Genomic DNA, 24900 nt, shown 5'->3' with positions numbered 1-24900 from the left:
GAGCTTCCATGTAAAATATTACATGATAATAAAAAAAGATTTCATGCTTAAAACAATAATTGAAAACTGTAGATATAATCTAACTTCTTTGTTTTATGAATAAGAATAACTAGTTTAGAGACCTGGAGTGAGCTGCCCACCTTTAGGTAAGCAGCTAATGGTAGGAGACTCAGGTCTCCCCATTTTGGCTGACTACTGCCTACTATTCCTAGATCATTCTGTACAAGAATGGGATCTATCCAGGCCTAAGAATGAGGCTAAAAGTCTTGATACTGCTTTGCCTTGTCTTAAGAAATCTTTTATTTGACTGGGATTCTGCCTCTGCCTTGCTGGAATTTTCTGTGCTACAGAAGAACGATTATTGCAGGATTATCTTGTGCTGCGGCACTGTCTCTAGAGCCTCCTGAGAGCTTGTTTTGCTAGCTCAGCTGCTTCTCAGCCTGCCCTGCCTGAATGATGTCATCTGTGATGTTGTTTCACTCAAGAATCCCCCCTCCCACTGCTCACTGCCTTGGAGTCTCTTTTGGTCCAGCTAGCAATGTCTTCATCTTTACCCCCTTTTTCCTGTTCCCTCCACTTTTGATATCCTTGAGGCTGATGGTGTTTGTCAGGTCTGTCTCTAACTCTGGGGAAAGAGCTGGTGGAGCCATCTGTGGGGTTTGGAGAGCATCCCTGCTTGTAATTATTTTTCCTACAGTCATCCTTGATGAGGCAAAGGACCACTGTTGCATGAATCCCAGTTGTCACCAAGGCTTTCCCATCATAGAGTGTGTCCTGTGGGGCAACAGTAGCACAATGGGTCTTAGAGAAACAATAGCAGTTGATTTCCTCACTGACAATTGGATGAAGAAGTTGGTTCCCAGGATGTTGCTTGGTTTGGCCCCAATATTATTTGGCTGCAGAGTTCCCCACGGTGGGAGTAGGATTTTCGTCACTTCTCTTCAACCCAAATGTGAATGAGCTGTCAGAAACTGGGAGAGAATGGAGAGTGGGCACTTTCTTCACATGAACACGAAGTCCTTGCCCCAGAATGATGGGCAGAGATGAAATCATCATAAACCTTCTAAAGCCTTGGTAGTTTGTGTGATTATTGTGAAGGACAGTGAGACTTATTGAAAGGGCTAAATTACATTAAATCCAGCTCAACATTTGGAAGAGAGTTTGATGTTAACAGAGCATAGACAGGCTGTTGAAAATCCAGGTTTTAATCCAAGCTTTGCCATTAATTGCTGGATGACTTTGGGTGGGATCCTTTCTCTCTTTGTATTTAAATTTTCTCACTCACAGAATGTGGAGTTTTGAATAAGTGATCTATAAAACCCTTCTACATCTCCTATTCTATCATTTGGAATATGTGTCAATTATCAGCCCTGGGCAGGCGGTGTTCTGGGCCTTGCAGGGGAAGCCATGGAATATCCCTGAGCCAGTCTACACTATCAGTCTTTTGGTAAAGACCTGCCACTAAGTTCAGTTCAAGCAGAGACAGTTATGCATTGGGCTAATGAATCACTGCCAAAATTAACTGGCTTTTTTGAATAGAATGTTAGTAATTAGAACATTCGTTGTTTAAACGTAAATGCTTACTTATAAAGAGCTAAAAAAGATGCTTATCCTAAGTAAGTTGAGCAACTGCAGTTGTCCTTTTAAGTTGTTCATCTCCTGCTTTTTTTCATAGACTGTTATTGTAACTATTTATGATTTATGTCTCCTCCAAAAAGAATGTGAGGTAGCTTAAAGCAGAAAACACATAAAAAACACGACAATTAAAAGTTTTTAAAGGAAAAAAATAAAACAACAGAAAAACTATAAGCAGGGAGATAGGCTTTCCAAATACCTAGGGTGAGTTGTTTCTGCACTTGATCCCCAGGTTAACTGCACTTCCTGGCTCTCAAAGCACAAAGGTAGCCAGGAGGAACATGATGCCCAAGCTTCCATGAGCGAGGCCAGAATTACTAGATGTGTTGTTCCCTGAGAAGCCAGATTCCTTCCCTGAAGGTCAAGTGGGAAGATAGATCTGCAGAAAAATTCTTAGTGTACATTTCTCAGTGGTCTCAAAATTATTTGATTGTGTACCTTTATCAGAAAACTATTTGGGACATGTACCCTCCAACTAGGTGCATATTTATTTGTATATAAATTTTATATGTGAACTACTGTGTTAAGATGCTGTGTACATCATGAAACATACACAAAGAAATAAAAATGAGATAAAAATAAATAAGTTCTAACATTCTTTTCTCACATTCAAATAGTGTGGCTTTATTTGGATGAAATGTTTGTAAGGAGAACAATAGTTATTTAAATGTTAATAAATGAATGAAAGCTTATAAAATGCTTAAACAGAATGTCTTCTAAATATGTAAAGCAGTTCACTTGCAATGGCATTTACCCTTAAGTTGTGCAACAAATGAGTTTTTTAAAAATAAACTTTTTTTCAGGGGGAGGGGACAATTTTAGATTTATAGCAAAGTCGCAAACATGGTACAAAGAGTTCCCTTGTAGCCTTCACCCAGCTTCCCCTAATGTTAACATCTAGCAAACATTTTTTTATAGGTTGTTATCAACTGAGCACCCCCTGGGATGTCTGACCCAAGCCCTTTTTGGGGACCATTATCTTGTTTTGGGCAGAGCCTGAAAGGTGAGGCCCCAGCTCTCTTGTTCACAGCTAGACCGTCAGAACCTAAAAAAAGGTGCAACACAGAAAAGGAACTTAATGAATACTCACTAAATGACTAAGTTATGGACTGAGAAAACAAAATTTTCTATATGTGTCTTAGAAAGAAGAGAGGGGCTATAAATATTTTTTCCTGTTACATGTTCAAATGAAAAAACGGCTTTATTTGTCACAGAAAAGGAGATTAATGAGAGTTTTATCATTTATGTATGGGATTGCATGTTAGCTGATACCGTAGTTCCAACTTACTCCAGTGATGGTTTGGATTTCTGTATAAATGGGTGTCCTGAGTAGGTGTCTGCTTGACCCACCTCTTATCCTGGCTATCCAAGTGATAGCATGTGTTTTTTCTGTTAGAGCTTAGCTCACACAGGGATGACTTTTCCTAGTCTGCGCATTGGTCTCTTCCTCTTCTGAACTTGCCACAGAACTTTCCACCTGTACTGACTCTCCCATAATTGCATTCTCTTCTATCTCCCCTCCAGGATCTTTATGGTTTAGTGGGTGAGGCTGTGCTAAATTAATTAGTTTCATGTATGCAATCCTTGCGTCATCGACTATGTAATGAATGAGCTCCTTGCGTATAGGCCAGCGTCTTCTCATCTCCAATGTCTAGCAGATTTTACAGTATAGCAATACCGAATTAAGATGCTGGAGTTCTCAGCTATCATGTAGTTGTCATCCAGAAAGGTCGCCACTGTGAGTTATCATTACCTGGTCATTCCACAACTTTCAACAGATATGCATTAAGCACCTACTGTCTTCAAGGCACTGTTTACTGCCCTTCAGTGTGTATACATGTGGAGTGTGTGTGTGCGTGTGTGTGTGTGTGTGTTAGATGGGGTGGTCAGGGAGGACCTTTCTGATAAGTCAACATGTGAGCAGAGACCTGAATGAAGCGAGAGAATGAGGCTCGAGGGTGTAGAACAGTCAAGGCAGAAGGAACAGACAGTGCAAATGCCCTGGGGTAACAAAGCTAATGCTGAGCCATTAACACCTTCATTTAATTTCCACATTTAGAAGGTTTGATTTCCACATTCAGTCCACTCCCCTGGGACCTGAGAGAACCCTTCATCTCTGCACTTCAGTGTCCTTACTAGCCCACTAGGTGAGTCAATTGGACCAGATTTCCAAGCTAACATATTTGTAACTTTATGGAAAAACTATTATGTGATGGAGTAAACATATTTTCTCTCCTCTAGCTGAGATGAGCCCTCTCCTCTCACATACTTCATTCCATTTTCAGATGTTCGTCTTACCCATTGAGTCTTCATACAGTTATTCCAGGGAGGCTAGTGGGGCCCGCCTGCATGGGAAGGAGTAGTGACCAAAGGGGAGGTCATTCACTAGGGCAAGAGGCAATCCTTAGAAATAAAATAGGGCCTGAATAGGGAAGAAGATGGCTCAGCTTGCCGAGTTCTGGATATTGTGTGGTCTGGAGGGAGGTCCTTTAAAGTGAGTTTGTTATCTTACATGATAAAAAGAACTCTGCAGATGTGATTAAATTAATGATCTGAAGACTGAGCGATTATCCTGGATTATCCCAGTTATCCCAATATAATCAAAAGGGTTCTTTTAAGAGAAAGAAGGAGGCAGGAGAGTCAGAGTCTGAGAAAGAGATATGACAGTGGAAACAGAGACTACTATACTGTCTCTGAAATGACAGAGATTTGAAGATGCTGTGCTTTCTTTGAAAATGGAGAAAGGGGCTACAAACCAAGGAATGCATGTGGCCTCTAGAAGTTAGAAAAGACAAGGAAACAGATTCTCCTTTATAGCTTCCAAATCGAACACAGCCCTGCTAACACCTTGATTTTAAGACTTCTAAACTCAGAACTGAAAGATAATAAATTTTTATTGTTTTAAGCCACCATGTTTGTGGTAATTTATTATAGCAGCCATAGGAAATAGCATCAGCTGTGGAAAATGCATGACTGTTTTCCTTTTCCTGTGATCTAAGGCAGGACATCTGTGCAAAGACATCATCCCAAGGATGCCTGCCAGCCATGGCCAGTCCCATCAGGATCACGTTTTAGGAAATGTGGGCCAGCTCAGAGTTTGTGTAGGGCAAGTTACTGCTGTGGGAAACAGAAGCTCCCAAAATGTCCTGGGGGCATGGGGGAGAAGGTCCTCTTGTTGGCCTACTAACTGCTAAATTATCATTTCATGACCTAAGTATAAATAAATCAAAACTACATGTTCCATTTTAATCCAAATGAATGGAATGTTCCAAATTAACAGAAATCATGCCTGAGGATAGAGTGATCCAGAATGGGGGCTTTGGGCTATGTGGTGTTAGCTCAACTTCTGGAGGGGCTGGAGACTAAAGTCAGCACTTGGTTGGTCACAGTCAGCCATATCCACGTGACCAAACCCCAATAAAAACACTGGACACCACAGCCCAGGTGAGCTTCCCTGGTTGGCAATACTCAGTATATATTGTCACACATCATAGTCAGAAGCTATGACTGTCCATGGCTCCACTGGGAGATGATAACTGGAAATTCTGCATGTGGGGCTCTCCTGGGCTCTGCCCTATGTGCTCTTCCCTTTGCTGATTTTCATCTGTATCCTTCTGTTGTAATAAACCATAATTGTGAGTATAACGTCTTTCAGTGAATTATGTGAGTCCTTCTAGTGAATTACTGAAAACAAGGGTAGGCTTGGAGACCCCAGAACTTGCACTTGGGTCAAAAGTGAAGGTGATCTTGGGGGCATCCTAACTTGCAGGTGTGTTCTGCTCTTTGAAACCTACTTGTTCTGAATGCCATTGCTCGCGCCGTGCTCTCAGACAGGGCTAAGTTGATGGCTGATCAATTACCTCCTGTCCTAGGCCAGCTATTAACATTTCACAAAGGCTGTGGTGACTTCAACCCAAAGGAGACCTTGAGGGTAGGACTATTTGGCTACATTTGGCCATAAAAAAAGCAGCATACTGGGGCTTTATATGAAGACAGGCAGACAGGTGCAAATCTCACCCAAAGCAGGCTAAGCACAAGCACCCTGCCTATAGGACAAAACATTGTCCAAGTTTTTCCTTGTTTCGTTTGGTTAACTTTTAAAACAAATTTGCACATTGAATAAAGCGAATTGGCCAGCTCAGATACTTGTAGACGATGTTAAACACGTCCTGACAATAAAAATGTTATCAATTCTCATCCTAGAGGACTCACTGGGTGCCGGCCATGCACAGTGTCCTCACTTCATCCGTACAACAATCCTGCTAGTGTGTGTTGCTCAGCCTTTCAAAAAAGGGAGATAGAGACAGAGGGAGCTTTAGAAACTTACTCAAAGGCTGACTCCAGAGCTGACGCCTATAACCACTCTGCTTTCACCTTCCTTACATCATGCTACCTTCTATAACATGTTTCAGTTGGAGAGATTACTGTTAACTAGAGCAGAGAGAGGCACCCAACTGTCAAGAAAATATTCAGTCTAACTGTGTTAAAATATAGGAAGCAATACCTATGGATTGATTGATTGGCAAGAGGAAGCACAGTCCCTGCCCTCAAGAGGAGGAAGGTCAAGGTAACGTGGGGGCAGTAGGAAAGGAACTGGTCTTTTGAGAACTTACTTGGTGCAAGGTTCTTGACATAGAGGATTTTGTTTAATCCTTGTAATCCTAGGAAGGATTATTAACTCTATTTTACAGATGAAGTAACGTTAACTTTAGGTTACAAACCTCTGCTTTAACTAAAGGCAAGTTACAGCTGAATTGTGTTCCCCCCCCACCCAAATTCCTATGCTGAGACCTAACCCTCATTATCTCAGAATGTGACCGAATTTGGATATTGGGTATTAAAGAGGTAATTAAATTTAAATGAGGTTATTACAATGGGCCTTAATCCAATACAACTTGTGTCCTTATAAGAAGACATTCGGACACAGACAGATAAAGAAGGAAGACCATGTGAAGACACAGGGAGAAGACAGACATCCAAAAATCAAGGAAAGAGAAGAAACCAACCCCACTGATAACTTGATCTTGGCCGTCCAGACTCCAGAACTGTAAGAAAATAAATTTCTGTTGTTTAAGCCCCCAGTCTTTGGTACTTTGTTCTGGCAGACTTAGCAGACAAATACAAGGTACAGTGGAGACTCATCACCAGGTAGGACTAATTCCAAAGCCCTAGCCGACCCTTTCTCTGTACCATGGAAAAGATCAGCCAGTGACGTGGGAGACAGCCTGGCAGTAGCCAAATGAGCTACACGCAGTGATTAAATGTGATACGATGCATTGGTGGGCAGGGTTGAGGCTCAAGAAAGGCCTCCTGAATGAGGTGGGCATTCAGCTGGGTAGGGAAATTTGGGAAAGATGCAAATGGGCAGAGGGGGAGGAGGAGGGCATTCCAGGCCACAGGGCTGCCGACTTTGCTGGATCCCAGAGCCTCCATCCCTGCTGTCTGGATGGACGTTTGGCCAGCCAAGCACACATGTGGACACAGTGCCGAGGAATGTTGGCCCCGACTGAGCATGAGGAGATGGTCTGTAAATCAGGAGAGTCTCTTTTATGGACAACTTCTTCCCCTGAAGCCCCAGAAGGTGACCAAGAATAAAGAAGCCGTCAGCTTCTCATATTTATTAAGAGGCAGAGAGTGTGAGAAGGAGGGACCAGGAAGCACTAGCAGAAAAAGGATAGTTAACCCTAGAACAGTTAATCCAGTTTCCTGGGTCTTAGAAAAACAAGACTGACAAGAAACCAGTCATGGGGTTGAATACAGAGCAGGGGAATGAGTGAGGGGAGGGGTCCCAAATCTGACACACAATGTATCAAATATAATAAGTCCTGTGAGGCCAATCAAATCCCCTGTCACCCCAACCCCACACTATGCCAAATAGTAAAAGCAGATGTTTTGCAAACTGGTAACAACTCAGGAGTATTTTCTTGTGATTGGCAAGAGAAGGGGGCAGACTGCTGAGAGGGTGGAGAGAGAAGGCTTTTGGGAAGGGTCCAAATATTAGTGCACCAGAAACCTTACACTGGGCTCCTCCAACAATAGGAAAAGAGGGATTCAATTTAGCTTGGGCAAGGAGAGAAGATCTATTGTAACAGGGAAGAAATTCAAACGCGATAGGAGAACAAAGCAACATTTCAAATTGCTGTGATTTATACAGCCCCATCGACTGACCCATTTCTTTCAAATACCAAGCTGACAGGGCCAATTGCAATACCTCATGGGAGAGCGGGGGTGGAAGGTCCCCTGCTTTGCCTCTGGAAATTCAGTCCATGCACACTTCATCCCGAGACTTTGGCTTTCCTTTCCATGGCAGGGGGACACCCCTATCCCTGCAGCTTCCAGCATATTCTTGGTGGGAGTAAACACTAGGGGTAGCACTCTCCAAAGTAGCCACGGCACCGTCTTTGCCTAAAGGCAGTGCCAACAAAGCAGCCCCCATCCATCCCACCTGGCGGCATTGCAGGGAGATGCAGGCGCGTGCACAACCGCTCAAGGCCCAGCCAGTAGGAGAAAGTCCAGGGCTCTGGAAGGGTCTAATAGGAGTCAAGCGGTTTAGGTCTAGGCTTTAGGCAATTCACTGATCCTCTTTGCTTTGTTTTCTTGACTTCTTCTATGGATAATATATGGATTTCTATGCTCTCATTTTTGGTATGACATGCAAATAATTGTCTGTATTTAATATATACAACTTGATGAGTTTGGAGATAAGTATACATTCTTGAAATCATTATCACAATCTATGACATAAACATATCCTCCACCTCTAAAAGTTTCCTCCCACCTTCTTTATTATTATTACTATTATCATTACTATTTCACAATAAGAACACTTGACATAAGATCTACTCTCTTTGCAAATTTTTAAGCATAAAATACAGTATAATTATTATTAACTATAGGCCCTAGGCAGATCATCGCTAGGACTTATTCATCTTGCATAACTGAAACTTTGTACCCTCTGACTAATACCTCCCTGTTTCCTCCTCTCCCCAGCCCCTAGCAATCATTATTCTACTCTCTGCTTTTTATGAGTTTACTATTTTAAATTCCTCATATAAGTGGTATCATGTAGTATTTGTCATTCTGTATCTGGCTTATTTCACTTACCATAATGTCTTCCAAGTTTATCCATGTTATTGCAAATGGTAAGATTTCCTTTCTTAAAGCTGAATAATATTCCATTGTATGTACATACCACCCTTTCTTTATTCATTCATCTGTTGGTGGATATTTAGCTTGCTTCCATGTCTTGGCTATTGTAAATAGTGCTGCAATGAACATAAGAGTGCACATATATCTTGGAGATGCTGATTTCAATTACTCTGAATATATACCCAGAAGTGGGATTGCTGGATCATATGGTAGTTCTATTTTTAATTTTTTTGAGGAAATTTCACACTTCTTTTTTTTTATAGTGGTTGCACCAATTTACATTCCCACCAACAATGTACCAGGGTTCTCTTTTCTCCATATCTTTGGCAACACTTTTTTTTTAAACATCTTTATTGGAGTATAATGCTTTAAAATGGTGTGTTAGTTTCTGCTTTATAACAAAGTGAATCAGCTATACATATATCCCCATTATTTCCTCCCTCTTGCATCTCCTTCCCTCCCCCTCCCACCCCTCCAGGTGCACACAAAGCACCGAGCTGATCTCCCTGTGCTATGCGGCTACTTCTCACTAGCTATCTATTTTATATTTGGTAGTGTATATATGTCCATGCCACTCTCTCACTTCACCCCAGCTTACACTTCCCCCTCCCCTTGTCCTCAAGTCCATTCTCGACATCTGCGTCTTTATTCCTGTCCTGTCCCCAGGTTCTTCAGAACCAATTTTTTTCTTTTAGATTCCATATATATGTGTTAGCATATGGTACTTGTTTTTCTCTTTCTGTCTTATTTCACTCTGTATGACAGACTCTAGATCCATCACGTCACTAGAAATAACTCAATTTTATTTCTTTTTATGGCTGAGTAATATTCCATTGTATATATGTGCCACATCTTCTTTATCTATTCATCTGTCGATGGACACTGAGGTTGTTTCCATGTCCTGGCTATTGTAAATAGAGCTGCAATGAACACTGTGGTACATGTCTCTTTTTGAATTATGGTTTTCTTAGGGTGTATGTCCAGTACTGGGATTGCTGGGTCATATGGTAGTTCTATTTTTAGTTTTTTAAGGAACCTCCATACTGTTCTCCATAGTGGCTGTATCAATTTACATTCCCACCAACAGTGCAAGAGGGTTCCCTTTCCTCCACATCCTTTCCAGCATTTGTTTATAGATTTATTGATGATGGCTATTCTTACTGGTGTGAGGTGATACCTCATTGTAGTTTTGATTTGCATTTCTCTAATGATTAGTGATGTTGAGCATTCTTTCATATGTTTCTTGGCAATATGTATATCTTCTTTGGAGAAATGTCTATTTAGGTCTTCTTCCCATTTGTGGATTGGATTGTTTGTTTTTTTGATATGGAGCTGCATGAGCTGCTTGTAAATTTTGGAGATTAATCCTTTGTCAGTTGCTTAATTTGCAAAAGTTTCTCCCATTCTGACAGTTGTCTTTTCGTCTCGTTTATGTTTTCCTTTGCTGTGCGAAAGCTTTTATGTTTCATTAGGTCTCATTTGTTTATTTTTGTTTTTATGTCCATTTCTATAGGAGGTAGGTCAAAAAGGATCTTGCTGTGATTTATGTCATAGAGTGTTCTGTCTATGTTTTCCTCTAAGAGTTTTATAGTGTCTCATCTTACTTAAGTCTTTAATCCATTTTGAGTTTATTTTTGTGTATGGTGTTGGAGTGTGTTCTAAATTCATTCTTTTACATGTAGCTGTCCAGTTTTCCCAGAACCAATTATTGAAAAGGCTGTCTTTTCTCCATTGTATATTCTTGCCACCTTTATCAAAAATAAGGTGACCATAGGTGCGTGGGTTTATCTCTGGGCTCTCTATCCTGTTCCATTGATCTATATTTCTGTTTTTCTGCCAGTACCACACTGTCTTGATGACTGTAGCTTTATAGTATAGTCTGAGTCTGGGAGTCTGTTTCCTCCCGCTCCATTTTTCTTTCTCAAGAATGCTTTGGCTATTTGGGGTCTTTTGTGTTTCCATACAAATTGTGAATTTTTTTGTTCTAGCTCTGTGAAAAATGCCATTGGTAGTTTGATAGAGATTGCATTGAATCTGTAGATTGCTTTGGGTAGTATAGTCATTTTCACAATGTTGATTCTTCCAATCCAAGAACATGGTATATCGAACATGGTACATCTCTCCATCTGTTTGTATCATCTTTAATTTCTTTCATCAGTGTCTTATAGGTCTTTTGTCTCCTTAGGTAGGTTTATTGCTACATATTTTATTCCTTTTGTTACAATGGTAAATGGGAGTGTTTTCTTAATTTCTCTTTCAGATTTTTCATCATTAGTGTATAGGAATGTAAGAGATTTCTGTGCATTAATTTTGTATCCTGCTACTTTACCAAATTCATTGATTAGCTCTAGTAGTTTTCTGGTAGCATCTTTAGGATTCTCTATGTATAGCATCATGTCATCTGCAAACAGTGATGGTTATCTGGTTTGGATTCCTTTTATTTCTTTTTCTTCTCTGATTGCTGTGGCTAAAACTTCCAAGACTGTTGAATAATAGTGGTGAGAGTGGACAACCTTGTCTTGCTCCTGATCTTAGAGGAAATGCTTTCAGTTTTTCACCATTGAGAATGATGTTGGCTCTGGGTTTGTCATATATTGCCTTTATTATATTGATGTAAGTTCCCTCTTTGCCTGCTTTCTGGAGGGCTTTTATCATAAATGGGTGTTGAATTTTGTCAAAAGCTTTTTCTGCATCTATTGGGATGATCATATGGTTTTTCTCCTTCAGTTTGTTAATATAGTTTATCACATTGATTGATGTGTGTATATTGAAGAATCCTTGCATTCCTGGGATAAACCCCACTTCATCATGGTGTATGATCCTTTTAATGTGCTGTTGGATTCTGTTTGCTGGTATTTTGTTGAGGAGTTTTGCATCTATGTTCATCAGTGATATTGGCCTGTAGTTTTCTTTCTTTGTGACATCCTTGTCTGGTTTTGGTATCAGGGTGATGGTGGCCTCGTAGAATTAGTTGGGAGTGTTCCTCCATCTGCTATATTTTGGAAGAGTTTGAGAAAGATAGGTGTTAGCTCTTCTCTAAATGTTTGATAGAATTTGCCTGTGAAGCCATCTGGTCCTGGGCTTTTGTTTGTTGGAAGATTTTTAATCACAGTTTCAATTTCAGTGCTTGTGATTGGTCTGTTTATATTTTCTATTTCTTCCTGTTTCAATCTCAGAAGGTTGTGCTTTTCTAAGAATGTTTCCATTTCTTCCAGGTTGTCCATTTTATTGGCATATAGTTGCTTGTAGTAATCTCTCATGATCCTTTGTATTTCTGCAGTGTCAGTTGTTACTTCTCCTTTTTTCTTTCCAATTCTATTCATTTAAGCCTTCTCCCTTTTTTTCTTGATAAGTCTGGCCAATGCTTTATTAATTTTGTTTATATTCTCAAAGAACCAGCTTTTAGTTTTATTGATCTTTGCTATTGTTTCCTTCATTTCTTTTTCACTTATTTCTGATCTGATCTTTACGATTTATTTCCTTCTGCTAACTTTGGGGTTTTTTTTGTTCTTCTTTCTGTAATTGCTTTAGGTGTAAGGTTAGGTTGTTTATTTGAGATGCTTCTTGTTTCTTGAGGTAGGATAGTATTGCTATAATCTTCCCTCTTTGAATTGTTTTTGCTGCATCCCATAGGTTTTGGGTCATCTTGTTTCCATTGTCATTTGTTTCTAGGTATTTCTTGATTTCCTGTTTGATATCTTCAGTGATTTCTTGGTTATTTAGTAGTGTATTGTTTAGCCTCCATGTGTTTGTATTTTTTTTACAGATTTTTTCCTGTAATTGATATCTAGTCTCATAGCGTTGTGGTCAGAAAAGATACTTGATACAGTTTCAATTTTCTTAAATTTACCAAGGCTTGATTTGTGACCCGAGATATAATCTATCATGGTGAATGTTCCATGAGCACTAGAGAAGAAAGTGTATTCTGTTGTTTTTGGATGGAATGTCCTATAAATATCAATTAAGTCCATCTTGTTAATGTATCATTTAAAGCTTGTGTTTCCTTATTTATTTTCTGTTTGGGTGATATGTCCATTGGGGAAAATGGGGTGTTAAAGTCCCCTACTATGAATGTGTTACTGTCGATTTCCCCATTTATTATTGTTAGCATTTGCCTTATGTATTGATGTGCTCCCATGCTGGGTGCATATATATTTACAATTGTTATATCTTCTTCTTGGATTGATCCCTTAATCATTATGTAGTGTCCTTCTTTGTCTCCTTTAATAGTCTTTATTTTAAAGTCTATTTTGTCTGATATGAGAATTGCTACTCCAGCTTTCTTTTGATCTCTATTTGCATGGAATATCTTTTTCCACCCCCTCACTTTCAGTCTGTATGTGTCCCTAGGTCTGAAGTGGGTCTCTTGTAGACAGCATATGTATGAGTCTTGTTTTTGTATCCATTCAGATGGTCTATGTCTCTTGGTTGGAGCAATTAATCCATTTACATTTAAGGTAGTTAACGATATGTATGTTCTTATTAACATTTTCTTAATTGTTTTGGGTTTGTTATTGTATGTCTTTTCTTTCTTTTTTTATTCTTTAAATTATATGTATGTATTTCATTTACAGTTTTTCTTTGATATATTGCATGATAAACAATTTTTTCCCCATCTTAACCATTTTTTAAATGTACAGTTCAGCTGTATCAAATACGTTCACATCGCTGTGCAAAAATCACCTCTGTCCATCCTCATAACTGTTTTCATCTTTTGAAACTGAAGCTCTATACCCAGTAAACAATAACTTCCCATTATTCATTGCCCCCATCCCCTGGTAACCACCAGTCTACTTTCTGTTGTTAGATTTTGACTATTCTAAGTACCTCATATAAGTGGGATCATGTAGTATGTTTCTTTCTCTGACTGGCTTATTTCATTTAGCATATAGTCCCCAAGGTTCATCCATGTTGTAAACATACTGCAGAATCTCCTTCCTTTTTAAGACTGAACAATATTCCATTGCATGTATATCCACATTTTGCTTAACTGTTCATCCACTGATGGACACTTGAGTTGCTTCCATGGTTTAGGTATTACGAATAATGCTGCTATGAACATGGGTGTACATATATCTTTTTGAGATCCTACTTTCAATTCTTTGGGTTATATGCACAGAAGTGGAATTGCTGGATCATATCATAATTGTATCTTTAATTACTTGAGGAAACACCATAGTGTTTTCCGTAGTGACTACTAATTTCCACCAGTAGTACACCAGGGTCCCAATTTCTCCATGTCCTTGCAAACACTCATAGTCAATTTTTTTGATAGTAGCCATCCTCATGGGTGTAAGGTGGTATCTCATTGTAGTTTTGATTTGCATTTCCCTAATGATTGGTGATGTTGAGAATCTTTTCAAGTGCTTATTGGCCATTTGTGTCTCTTCTTTGGAGAAATATCTATTCAAGTCTTTTCTTCATTTTGAATCAGGTTGTTTGGTTTTCTGCTGTTAAGGTTTTTTTTTTAATTTTTAAATTTTATTTTATTTATTTTTTTGTACAGCAGGTTCTTATTAGTCATCCATTTTATACACATCAGTGTATACATGTCAATCCCTGTAGGTCTTTTCTTTCTCTTGTGTTTCCTGCCTAGAGAAGTTACTTTAAGCATTTGTTGTAAAGCTGGTTTGGTGGTGCTGAATTCTCTTAGTTTTTGCTTTTCTGTAAAGGTTTTAATTTCTCCATCAAATCTGAATTTGATCCTTGCTGGGTAGAGTAAACTTGGTTGTAGGTTTTTCCCTTTCATCACTTTAAATATGTCCTGTCACTTCCTTCTGGCTTGCAGAGTTTCTGCTGAGAGATCAGCTGTTAACCTTATGGGTATTCCCTTTTATGTTATTTGTTGTTCTTCCCTTGCTGCTTTTAATATTTTTTCTTTGTATTTAATAGTTTGACTAATATATGTCTTGGCCTGTTTCTCCTTGGATTTATCCTGTATGGGACTCTCTGCCTTTTCTGGACTTGATTGACTATTTCCTTTCCCATATCAGGGAAGTTTTCAACTATAATCTCCTCAAATATTTTCTCAGCCCCTTTCTTTTTCCTTTTCTTCTGGGACCACTATAATTCAAATGTTGGTGCATTTAATGTTGTCCCAGAGGTCTCTGAGACTGTCCTCAATTCTTTTCATTCTTTTCTCTTTATTCTGCTCTGTGGTAATTATTTCCACTATTTTATCTTCCAGGTCACTTATCTATTTTTCTGCCTCAGTTATTCTGCTATTGACTCCTTCTAGAGAATTTTAAATTTCATTTATTGTGTTGTTTATCATTGTTTGTTTGCTCTTTAGTTCTTCTAGGCCCTTGTGAAACATTTCTTATACTTTCTCCATTCTATTTCCAAGATTTTGGATCATCTTTACTATGATTACTCTGAATTCTTTTTCAGGTAGATTGCCCATTTCCTCTTCATTTGTTTGGTCTGTTGGGTTTTTACCTTGGTCCTTCATCTGCCGTGTGTTTCTCTGTCTTCTCATTTTGCTTAACTTACTGTGTTTGGGGTCCCTTTTCGCAGGCTGCAGGTTTGTAGTTCCTGTTGTTTTTGGTGTGTGCCCCCAGTGGTTAAGTTTGGTTCAGTGGGTTGTGTAGGCTTCCTGGTGAAGGGGACTGGTGCCTGTGTTCTGGTGGATGAGGCTGGACCTTGACTTCCTGGTGGGCAGGACTGCATCCGATGGTGTGTTTTGGGGTGGCTGTGACCTTATTATGATTTCAGGCAGCCTCTCTGCTAATTGGTGGGGTTGTGTTCCTATCTTTCTAGCTGTTTGGCATAGGGTGTCCAGCACTGTAGCTTGCTGGTTGTTGAGTGGAGCTGGGTCTTAGCGTTGAGAAGGAGATCTCTGGGAGAGCTTTTGCTGTTTGATATTACGTGGAGCAGGGAGGTCACTGGTGCACCAATTGTCCTGGACTCGGCTCTCTCACTTTACAGGCACAGGCCTGACACCCGGCTGAAGCACCAAGACCATGTCAGCCACACGACCAGGTACGTGAGTAGTTTTTTGACTTTTGGGAAGTCTGAGGTCTTCTGCCACTGTTCAGTAAGTGTTCTGTAGGAGCTGGTCCACATGTAGATTTATTTCTGATGTATTTGTGGGGAGGAAGGTGATTTCCATGTCCTACTCCTCTGCCATCTTGAAGGTCTCCTGCCAACACTTTTATTGTTCTTTTTTTTAATTAGTCATCCTAACAGGTATGAGGTGATATCTCATTGTTGTTTTGATTTGCATTTCCTTGCTGATTAGTGATGTTGAGCTCATTTCTTATACCTGTCAATCATTTCCCCATCTTCTTTGGAGAAATGTCTATTTGGTTCCTCTGTAGAGTTCTGTGTACTTTATGGAGTTGCTCATTCCTTCCTTTATTCCACCACATACCCATAGTGGACACTGGGGTACAGCAGGAGCACCACAATGTCCCTTCTTGCATAAGCTTGTCTTTTGTGGGGGGGGTGGTTGGTTAACAGGGAGACAGATGATGCGGGAACAAATGTATCACTTGCTTATGGTGATCACAGAATAGATTTTAGCTCTGAAGAGTCTCTGAGCAGATTTGGGATGTGACTGTGCCAGTGACAATGCTGCCCTGTCAGCATTGAAGAACTGGATAAGAAAGTTTGCCTCCTAGTGGACAGAAATGAACTTGACTGAACACTCTCTAAATTTGAGGAAGAATAGGCATGAAAGATTATTATACCAGTTTGTGTGTGTGTGTGTGTGTGTGTGTGTGTTTGTGTGTGAAATCTACAGTGATGATGTTTTATTGTGGCATTCTGGGGTGTGCAATGTGTTTCAGCTTCAATGGCTTTATATGCATTCATGTTCCAGTCTTGTCCTCATGCTAGTCTATCATCCCAGTTCCTGCATTGAATGCTGGGCTCAAACCTCTAGCTTGTCATTTTTATTTATTTTTATTTTTTATTTTTTTTTGTCATTCTTATTGATTGGAATGGAAGTGACATTTTTTGGTTGTCTTCCAAGCCAATACAAAGCAATAATGAAGGCTTTTTCTTATATAATTCACCTAATCCTCAAGTCAACCCCATGAGGGAGATGTTAGTACACAACTTTATGGATGAGTGATATTCAATAATTTGTCCAGAATTATGCCGTTAGTAAGTGGTAGAGTTGATATTTGAGTTCTAAAGCCCTTGAGTATCTGTTTTAATAAAATCTTCACTAATTTGAGGTAATGAGACTGAGAATTGAACGGTGGTCCAAGGGAAATATGTTTTTCACCTATCATTTCTGGTTTGATGGTGTCTATTTTGCCATCATTGAAATCATTTTATTTATGTCCATTGATTTCTGGCTTTTCAGGTTGTCAGATGCCAGAAAGGTGTCTTAAAGTCTCTCCTAGAAAGATCTCAAGACAGAGTGTTATTGCTCTGTTCAAATGTCAGGTTAATTATAACAACGATCTCTGTTGACCCTAGAGTAGGCAAAATAAGAGACCGTGAGGTCTTAGAAAGGAGTCCCATGGTGAAAGTGAGGGGAAATGCTGGACAGTTCTCATTTCCTTTCTGTGGATTAAGGTTTTTAAACCCATAGGAATTTATACTATTGGGAGCTACTGTAGATAAGATGTATCTGAATTTTAGAAGTTGTTGACTAAATCTCTTCGAATCATGCCTACACATTTAGGTGCCTTCATAGTAAATGGAAGTTCTTACCTAAAAATATTAAATGCCTTCTTCTAATTCCGAGATCTTAACTCCCTCTTTTCCTTTATTGCCAAATTTCTTAAAAATAGCTCACATTCATATTATCAAATTTCTCAGTGTTTTGCTCTGAAACCTATTACAATTAGATCTTTTCCTCACAATTTGTGCACTAAGGTCCCCAATGGACAAAGGAACAGAACTATTATTGCCAGACTCATTCCTTTTACCTCCCTGGAGATTAGTATTTGACATTGGTGATATATCCATACTTCCTAAAACTTTTTCTTTGCTCCCAAAGACCTAACCACTCCTGTGTCATCTGGGTGACTACAGGCAGCCCTCTCTTTGCATGGCTCCAATATACACAAGTTTTAATTTCCACAGTTAAATAACACCAGTCCTCAATAACATGGTTCAAATTTTAGTTACCATGACATAGTAACTATGAATGATTGCATAAATTTCACTGTTAGCTTTTAAGTCCAAAAATCTTTACTTAAATAACAGATATGCATCATGATTAGAAATGTCCATTACATCTTTAAAGTCTGTGATGACTGGTCACTCTGCATCTTTTATTCAGTTCACACACTGACAGCAAAGCATGTTGTGTTGCCTCCTTTTCTCCCAGTGATAAACCTACATAGTATTTTACAAAAATAGATAATGAAAAGAGGAAATTGTCCAACAAAGATGAAAGTGCAGCAAAAAATCAACAAAATATGATAATACTGGAAGTAAAATTTGAATGAAATATAATGGATTTATAGAAGAAGTAGCTGGTCATAAGGATATTGACACTGCTGCTTTACAGGAAATCCTAGGATGTTCCAAGGAACTTAGTAAAGACAAACTTATTGACATAAATGAAGAAAATGTCATGAAAAGGATGAAGATGTCCCAGAGGAGGTGACACCAGGAAAAAGCTACACACTAAAGGAATTCTCAGAGATATTCCACACACTGGAAGTATAAAGGATAAAGTATTGGAAGCTAATCCAAATGTTGAAAGAAGTATGAAAATCCATTACACTTTAGAAAAGATGCTACCTCTGTATCAAGAAGGCAATCACTCTTGTTAAGCTTTTTTTATCACCAATGAAACAAAACACTTTAATTCTCTTCAAGTGTTTTAAGTTACAGAGTATTAAATATTACTTTTACTGTTTCTTTTCATTTGCCTACATGTTTATAACCTACAATAAGAGTTTTTAATGTTTTGACAAAAATTCTTTTTTTTTTTAACATCTTTATTAGAGTATAATTGCTTTACAGTGGTGTTTTAGTTTCTGCTTTATAACAGAGTGAATCAGCTATACATATACATATGTCCCCATATCCCCTCCCTCTTGCGTCTCCCTCCCACCCTCCCTATCCCACCTCTCTAGGTGGTCACAAAGCACGGAGCTGGTCTCCCTGTGCCATGAGGCTGCTTCCCACTAGCTATCTGTTTTAGATTTGGTAGTGTGTATATGTCTATGCCACTCTCTCACTTCGTCCCAGCTTCCCCTTCCCCCTCCCCGTGTCCTCAAGTCCATTCTCTCCGTCTGCGTCTTTATTCCTGTCCTGCCCCTAGGTTCTTCAGAACCTTTTTTTTCTTGATTTTTGATTCCATATATATGTGTTAGCATACAGTATTTATTTTTCTGTTTCTGACTTATTTCACTCTGTATGACAGTCTGTAGGTCCATCCACCTCACTACAAATGTTTATAAGGTTTCAGAACAACTGTAATTGATTACTAAGATTGTTTTGCATGAGTTCAGATTGCCCAGCTTTCTTTATGGTCCTGTACTACCAACCAAAGCAAGGGCTGCCTGTATTAGGCACCTTCAAGTTAGTGTGACTATAATTTTACACATTACCTTAACCTCAAACCATCCCCTTCTCCTGAATTCTTGAGTTCAGTTATAGTGAGTAGGACACAGTGCGTACGCAATAAATGTGCCTTTCCTTTTCTATTTATCCTATTCATCATAGAATGCTCCACTCCCCTGCTTCTTATTGGCCCCAAGCCCTATCTCTCTGTCTCCTAAACTTGGTTTGAATCTGACCATCCTCTGCATTCCCATTGCTTGGCCTTAATTTAAGCCCTTTTTGTGATTCTCCTCTAACAACTTCCTAATTGTTCTTCCATCCAGCAGTTTCTATTTTATGTACCAAATATCCTTCACACAAATGCCAGAGCTATGGGTCTAGAAAAAAAAATCTGGTCATATTACACTACTTTGCAAAAGCTACTATTACCTGTCTGTTGTCCTTAATGAGCTGACTTCTCAACACTTATTGAAGAAATCCTGCCTCTTTAATCCTCCACAGCTTTCCTCGTGATGTGTCCTCCTTCTGGGCTGCCTTCTCCCTCATCTTTTCTGGGCTGGGTCCACTTATACATACTTTGAGATCCATTATAAGTGTTTCCTATCCAAGCTGAAGTCTTCCAGTATCACCAAGCTTAGTTACTGCTTTTTCTGTGGTTCTATAACGTTTATGTATAATTCTATGATGTACTTGTCATAGAATAACAAATTTATATGTAAAGTCATATTTCCTCAGAGTGAGAGCCTTGTCTTATTCCAAGCTTCAGTACAAGAAAAGAACAATAGCAACAATAACATCAATATCAATAAGACTCCTTATAATTAAGGAGTTTTCAATGTAACAACAAAAAAATAGTAGCTGCATATGATGTTGGTAGACTTAATAACTGCAAAAGAATGTGCTAGATAACTTTCAACATGGATATATTTCTATTAAACCACTAATCAATAATGGCAATCTCTAGGTGATAAATTTAGCTGAAGTGTGCCAGCACATATATAAATGTATTGTTTGAAATCCCAAAGTTGAAATAGCATTTTTTAGACATCAATAACTCCAATAGATACATTTAACTGATGTTTCCACAGAAAAATTAAGTCATTTTGTTATCAAGAGGCACGTTGAAGTTTAAACACACCTCTCAGGAATCAGGTCCTTTGTGGCTAATCCCATGCCCTTACCGGCCACCTTCACTTTGAGAAGATTTCTCTCTGGGAGCCCTCTTTGAACAAGGTCTGACCCTCCGCTCCTGACTGGCAGTATCCTAGGACATTTTTATGTGGTACAAGCAAAGGAAAAGCAGAGAAACGCATTCCTGTCTTTTGCTCAGAATATAAATCTGTCACAGGAGCACTCCAAAGACAGTTTGGCTAAGGAGTAATGAAGTGAGGGAATCTGTAGGTGACCAGGGATGACACAGTAAACTCCAAATAATTCAATATGATTAGGGAATTAGCAAGGACCAGGGAGCTGGTGAGAAGAGAAGCGTAAATTTCTCCTGGAGTAAATGAGCGCTGGATCAGCCTATCCAGGGAAGGAAGGTGGCCATTCTCTAAAGCTGACTGGGTTTTTTTGTTTTTGTTTTTGTTTTTGTTTTTGTTTTTGCGGTATGCGGGCCTTTCACTGCTGTGGCCTCTCCCGTTGCGGAGCACAGGCTCCGGACGCTCAGGCTCAGCGGCCATGGCTCACGGGTCCAGCCGCTCTGCGGCATGTGGGATCTTCCCGAACCGGGACACGAACCCATGTCCCCTGCATCGGCAGGCGGACTCTCAACCACTGCGCCACCAGGGAAGCCCCTGACTGGGGTTTTAAAAGTAATACAGCTCTGAACAAATCCAAGGGGTTGGCTTTTGGAGATGAAATTAGCTTTGACAAGAGGGGAGTCGACAGAATCACAAAGGGTTCTGTTTATAGATAGGCTGAGAACATGGGCAGGCGTGGTTGCTATAGAGAGGCTGGACTGGGTGCTGAGTCAGGGCCTCAAAAGCTGGTCTCACCCAGTGGCTGCAGCTTTATTTTTAGCACTGTGTGGGGAATCCAGGACCGCCTAGCTACCTGGGACTCACCAACCTTTATATTATGGGGTTTGCTTTCCCCTAGGACCAAATCACCAAAAGTATTATTGATCATATTTATAATGTTAATAACAATGCTTCAAAAACATTTTAGTTTGCTTAGTGCATTCATGCATATTTATCTTGTTTGAGTCTTATAGTAACCCAGTAGATAGGAAGATATGGTAGACGCTCACCCTAAGCATTTTTAAAGTTGTACTTTTATTCTTTTTATAAAACATCACATGTTTACTGAACAATTTTGCCTGAACAAACTTCAGAAAATACAGGTGAGTTTTCAGAAAGCAATTTCAGCCATCTGTAATCCCTTCATAAAGTTATGTATCCTTGCATTTTTATATACCATTTAATATTCCATTTATATGCACTGTTTTGCAACTTTAACATATTTTTAATTATGAAAATATTTACATGTCAATAAATACACAATTTCATAACCTTTTAAAATGAATGGATATACATACTATTCTATTGTATTATTGTACATTGATTAATTTAACCAATCCCCTAGTATTGGATATTTAAATCATTTAGAAGATTAATGATTGAACATAATTATTTAAGTTGTTTCTATGTATTAATAAATCAAATCAATTATGATTCTGACATTAGGTATCAACATAATAATTACACAATTAATAAATAGTATTACATTAAATAAATACCATTTAATATTCAAAATAATAATGAGGTTAACATCTTTGTAACTAAGTCATCAGGCACATCCACGATTATTTCCTGGGCCTTTTAAATCAGCTTGATTCTGCATTGATGCAGGTTTTCCAGAGTCTGCAGTTAATGAAAATGAACCTCAGATATTTCTGTCCTCTTTCTGGAATTGTAAACATCTTTCTTTGCACCCATCATTGTTTTTCCTTCTTACTCAATTTCAGCTGCCACCCAGTTTCTAACATTTCAACATTAATCCAAAAACCAGTTTCTTAGTTGTCACATATGCCAGACATTACACTACATACTAATGCATATGACACAGTGCATAAGAACTTGTCCCTGTCCTCAACTTGCATGCAGTTCAGCTGAGAATACAAACAAGAGAAGGATGATTACAATATGATTTGTAAGTGCTATGATGCAGGCAAGACATGGGTGCTGTATGATTCCAGAGAGGAGCCTCTAACACAGAATGAAGAGTTAAAAAAGCTGCTCAGATGGATGCTGGGGCACGTGTGATGCATCTGGATTGTTGACTGTGAATTAACTAGGACACGTGGGGCGTGGCAGGGAGAGGGGAACATTTCAGGCAGAGGTAGCAGTTTTCACTGTGTTCCAAAGGAGACGTTAGGATGACCCACTTATTAAAGCTCTTATTCATTGTGGTTGCTTGGAAAATACAGATCAAACATAGGAAGGAAATGTGACATGGGCCGAGGTCTGTGATGGAGTTAGTAAGAGAGCTTCCAGACCTCGTAGGTGATTTGGGGTGTCTGGACCCAGATGGGTTCTATCCTAGACTGTGAAAAGAACTTGCAAATGTAACTTATCTCGTAGTCAACAGACCCTGAAAAGTTTCAAGAATATTTGAGATGGTCAAATTATATACTTATTTTTGTTACTGAGACAAGAATTGTTTCAAGAATTAGTAGAATTGTGTTTACCCTTGGTTAGTGTCAGAATACATTGTTAAATAGGCAGTCTGTTGGCATTTTGAAAATCATGTGGTTATTTCTAGTCATCAGCATAGGTTCACTAGGAATATGTCACACCAAGCTAATCTTGCTTCTTTTTCATTCAGGGTTACAGGGATGGCACATCTTCAGCAAATTTAGAGGATTCTGATTTCCAAAAAGCATTGGGTAGAAGATTTTTTCATTGTTCTTGTATATAACAGAAAAAGAATTAAAGTTGAAGAGAAGTAGGGAAGAAAAGAGATGAGGATATGATAACAAAATACTCACAACTTAGATTGTTTTAATACGTGTTTATAGTTCCAGTTAGGGATGAGTCGATCATCTTGTGCCTGATGGTGGTTAAATTGCATCTGGAGCAATGGATTTTACTAAAGATACCACATTTGAGGAGGAATACAGATGCCTCAGTGCTTGGAGATGAAGAATCGGGATACAGTTCCATATATGCAAAGTCGTAGGTTTATTGTGCATGGAAAAGAGAAACTTACAGAGAAGATGATATCAGTCTTTAAAATTTTAGGCTTCTTAAATCTATCAGCTGATGTTCTTCATCAGTTTTAGAAAATTCTCAGCCATTTTTGTCTTCAAATATTGCTTCTACCCTTTTCAGTCTTTTCTCCTATGGGACTCCAATTAACTGTTTTGCTGTTAAACTTCGCATTGGGGTTTTTATCATGTGGCTTTCCAGTTACAGAATTTCCATATTATTTTTTAGTTATTTTTTATATTTTCAGTTCTCTAGAGAAATTTCTAATCCTGCCTTTTATCTTCTTGAATATAGAAGGGATTGTTATTTAAAAGTCTTTGTCTGATAAGTTTGATAACTGGAGAGTCTATGGATCTGATTCTATCTTCTGTTATTTCTATTTATTATCAATCATTTTGTCTTACATCTTTGTATACTTACTTTTCTTTTGATTGTGTTCTCATAATTGTACTACAAAGTTGTTTGTGGAAAAAATGGTGAAACCAAAAGTGAGGCTACCTCTTTCCCAAAAGGATTTTTGTTGTTTCTGACAGATGCCAGGGAAACCAGCAATTAGGGATCACCTTAACTCAGCTTTATAGCTTAAGATTTTAAGGGTATTCAGATGACATGACTCTTCCTATGTCACAATTGGTTTATTTCTGATTCACCTTTATTTCTCAGGCATAATCCTTTGGGGTTGCACCTAAAATGTGGGGGCATTTACTAGCTCCCCATCACTCCCCCTTGGCTGGCTCTAGAATCCAGCTCTTGTCTCTTTAGCCACATGTCTCTTTAGCCAGGGGAGTACTGCTTAGTCCCCCTACCCTTCACCCAAGGTGAATGTCTGCTCACAGGGGAAAAGCAACCTCTACCAAATTATGTCTTTAGAGTTCCATTTTCTCCTGAGTTTTGGCCTGGAACTTCTTTATAACTTCAGTAGCTCTTATAAACACTTTGTTCATCTCTTCTACTTATTTTCTGTAGGAGGATTGGTTTTAATTACAAGTGTGTAATTACTAGAAGCCATTAAGTGAGAGAATAGATTTGTTCTGTTTTGTCCAGTGGTTGGATGAATTCTGATGGATGGAATTTACAAAGAGGTCAATTTCTACTAAACCAAAGGAATAACTTTAACAATTATTCTAAAAATAATAAAATGAGCTGCACATGAAATTGAAAGCTTTCTCTCATGTCTTAGTTAAAATGATGTTTCACCAACATTTCTTCTAGAGAATCTCTAGCAGCAGAGGAAAAGGAACTTGCATCCCTTGGGAACATGTAGGAGGCACATGAGATTTCTTTGCAGTTTCCTGAACCTAAGACATACCTCAACCTAACCTAGCCCAAACAGAGCTCTGGATTTCTCCCCTATTTCTGTAATGGTACCAGCAGCCACCCAAATGTTCAGTCTTTAGATCTAAGAGTAGCCTTCATTATTCTCTTTCCC

Source organism: Lipotes vexillifer, unplaced genomic scaffold (genome assembly GCF_000442215.2).
Source record: "Lipotes vexillifer unplaced genomic scaffold, Lipotes_vexillifer_v1.1 scaffold3, whole genome shotgun sequence".
Lineage (NCBI taxonomy): Eukaryota > Metazoa > Chordata > Mammalia > Artiodactyla > Lipotidae > Lipotes > Lipotes vexillifer.
The sequence above is the reverse complement of the archived record's forward strand: the minus strand, read 5'-3'. Positions refer to the sequence as shown.